The sequence below is a fragment of the Spinacia oleracea genome, chromosome 6, assembly GCF_020520425.1.
Source record: "Spinacia oleracea cultivar Varoflay chromosome 6, BTI_SOV_V1, whole genome shotgun sequence".
Classification (NCBI taxonomy): domain Eukaryota; kingdom Viridiplantae; phylum Streptophyta; class Magnoliopsida; order Caryophyllales; family Amaranthaceae; genus Spinacia; species Spinacia oleracea.
In genome coordinates this window covers 14,941,784-14,945,222 of record NC_079492.1, presented here as the reverse complement: position 1 = coordinate 14,945,222, position 3,439 = coordinate 14,941,784, and the positions used below count along the sequence as shown (strand labels likewise).

General features: G+C 32.8%; 1 long non-coding RNA gene across 1 annotated transcript; it reads right to left on the bottom strand.

Moving 5' to 3' along the window:
• Positions 1-766: 766 nt before the first annotated feature.
• LOC130463888 (uncharacterized) lies at positions 767-2,775 on the bottom strand. Its single transcript, XR_008924099.1, has 4 exons — positions 2,649-2,775; positions 2,316-2,393; positions 2,074-2,206; positions 767-1,474 (listed from the first exon to the last, which is right to left on the bottom strand). It is a non-coding gene; the product is annotated as an uncharacterized lncRNA (long non-coding RNA).
• Positions 2,776-3,439: the final 664 nt, after the last annotated feature.

The window sequence follows — 3,439 nt, the reverse complement described above, 5'->3', positions numbered from 1 at the left end:
TTTGGTGAATTATATTTTAAAATAGGGGTATTTGGTGAAATAAGTTACAGTGTAGGGGCATTTGGTGAATTAGAAAAGTAGGCTAACGGCAGACTAACGGCGGACTAACGGCGCGTCATTAGTAAGGGTAGTTTGGGTATTATATTAAAGGTGAGGGGCATTTGGTGAATTTCTGAAAGTTGAGGGGCATTTGGTGAATTTCGTGAAAATTGAGGGGTATTTCATGAAAAATCCACTCAAAATTAGATAATAAACTCAAAAGTAAATTAAAAAAACTCTAAAGTAAATAAGAAAATCTTAAAAGTAAATATGAAAATTTCAAAAGTTATCTGAATGTCGTTAACATTGCACTGGAAAATGGCATTATCAAATTTCCATAAAAAAAAGAAAAGAAAATGGCATATCAAATCAGAGGTATGTGTATTTTCAGAAGCCTATCCTCGAGTCAAAACCGTTCAAAGACTCTATTGTTTCATTATTACTCATAAAAATCGAAAAGACTCTATTGTTTCATTATTACTCATAAAAATTGAAAAAGCGTTTTTTGTTATGTAAATGAAATACTACTAAAAGTAAACTAAATGAATTCAAAAGTAAACTAAAAAGCTCAAAACAAACAAAGTCATTTAATTTTTTTATTAGGAAAAGAACCGTAATGAAACCCTTACGAAGATAACCTACGTGGGATTCGAACCCCATTTTTGCGCTTTTGCACAAAGCACTATCCATTGAGCTAGTAGGCTAGTGTTATATGACCATAGAGTAGTAAGAATAATTAGAATGCAATCATATATTTATAAATAACTCGTAAAAGTAAAAGGATATCAAAAAACAACAACCATCAGTAAACAATACTCAACTTATAAGCCCAACAGAGCACCCTGTCTTCAAACCTAACCACATCCCAGAACACCTCCCATCTTCGGACCACCAACAAACAGCAAAAAAGCAGCACAGACTTGATATGTGACTTGTCATAACATAACAGCAACAGAATAAGGCAATAGGAACAAGAGACACAAAGGCAACCTAACAAAACCACCCTATATTGACCAGCAGAATAGTCAACTCATGTCACCTGCAATTCAGCAGCCAACAATGTCCATTTATATATCACAGCTTTGGAAGGCTCTCTATTAGCCCAGAACAATGAGAATGGTAGCTAAAATTACACATCTAATGTTTGCAGACATGTCATTGAGTATAATTTCTTATATGGTGCCAAAATGTGTGAACACACACACCGAACAATCTAAAAATAGTAAACTCAACCTTTCTGAAACAAGAACTGTATTACAGGCATCAGGCATGTTGAACACTGAAAGTAACATACACACGCGCACACTCACAACACACTTGTTTGCTGATGTAGTTTTAGTGTTGATCAGATGCCCCTTTGTTCTAAGCAGCTAGGACGCCATGTTCTGGTCTGCTAGTTTATGAGGTCTGTTGGCAGTAGCTATTTGCTAGCTTGCTGCAGACATGCAGAATGTTTCATCATAATTCTCAAAATATTAAAAGTAAATATTATCCTATTAAAAGTAAATAAAACAATACAAAAAGTAAATATTAGTAGAAACTAATTGAACACACAACTATACTCCAATAAAGAGTCTCGTCACCGTAATGCACACACTTAACCTAATGAGATCTGCTACACTATCCCTGCAAGGCCAAAACCCCTGAAAAACTAATTCACATGACTCCATCCATCAATTCACATCATCTAGTATGAAGTCCAACAACTGTCGAATCCCACAAAAGCCAAAAATAGAATTAAAAAGAAAAAGAAACATCCAACGCAAAACAAATAGAACCAGTTGCAGTCTTATATATTTCCATCTAGAAATATAGAAGGAAGAATTAGAATGTAATAGTGAATTTTGTCTGTTGTTCAATTTAAAAGTAGAAAAGTAACTTATAAAAGTAAACCAAATTGATTCAAAAGTAAAGGATCGCTAAATTGGAGAATGAATATTGGAGGATTTAAGAAAATATAAGTTTCCTATTGGAGGATTTGACAAGGATAAGTTTCCTCTAAAACCAGTTCAAAACAAATAGCATCATCTTTACCAGCAATAGCTTTTGTCTGAGTTGCAACTACCTCCACTGTAGTCCCTCCTTCACGCTGATCCAAAGTCTCACCTACGCAAGAAATTACTTCCACGCCTTGGGTTTGTTAATACTCAATCTTGTCTGCAGCAAACTGGAAGAGAAAACATAAGAACAAAAATCCAAAAAAGACACCTTAGTCAACAAAACAAGACATAATAATCTACCGAACAACAAGAAAGTCTGAAGGTGGAACATCATACATCATTTGTCGCATTTGACAGGGTCTTCTCTCTAGATGACCAGGGATCACCCAGTTAATACCCAATTGACGAGCATCTCTGCAAAAACGAATAGAGCTTGCATTAAAAACAGTGTAACGCCTAATTTCAACAATCAAAATCGAAAAAACTGAAATGAACAAACCCCAATTTTAGCAAACAAAAAACTTAAAATGAAACCCTAATATGAGAAAACAAAATGGAAAATACTGGAAAACAAAAAATTTATAAACCCTAATTCCAACAATGAACATCGCAAACACTTGAATCTAAAGTCAGAAAATAAAAAAAACGATTATAAACTAAATTACTTACTTTACGAAAAATTGCTGCATGAGAGAAGATGCGAATGTTAGAAGTGCAAAGCTATGAACTGGGTGAACATGAATCGTAGAAGAGAGGGGAATTGCAGGATGAGAGAGAAAATGAGGGAAGAGAGAGAAACTAAAACTGAAAATCAGATTGATGGGGAGGAGGTCATTCAACTATGTGATATTACCATATTACCCTTATTTTTTTGTTTTGTTCGGGTGAGATGTGGATCGTTGGATTGAATTGCTTGATGGCTGAGATTAGTTCTCAGTTCTCATCTTAAAGGGTGGTTCTCACCAGATCCCAATTCTATATATATATATATATATATATATATATATATATGTATATATATATATATATATATATGTATAGATTATATAAAATATCGTCACTCTTCAAAATTCATAAAAGAATTTTTTTATAGTAACCTAAAGTATATAAAAGACCACGACATTTGGACTTTTCAAAAATAAATTTTATAAAATTCACAATAAATCCTGCATTACAGACTAGCAAAACTGTATTTTTCAAGTCCAAATTTCTTCATTGTTGAAATTCGACCAGGTTACCTTATAAATTTTTAATATCTCAAATACAATCATAGAAATATGAATTCCTAAGCTTTTCAAATTGACCTCTCCCACCTCCACACGATTTTTATTTAATTTTATAAAGTATTTTCGAAAACAGAAAACTAGGAAATCAGTTTCTTGAAAATGACAGTTTCAAATAAATAAGTGCTATTTTATTTAAAATAGTAAATATTCAAAATCCTATATTTTTGTACATGT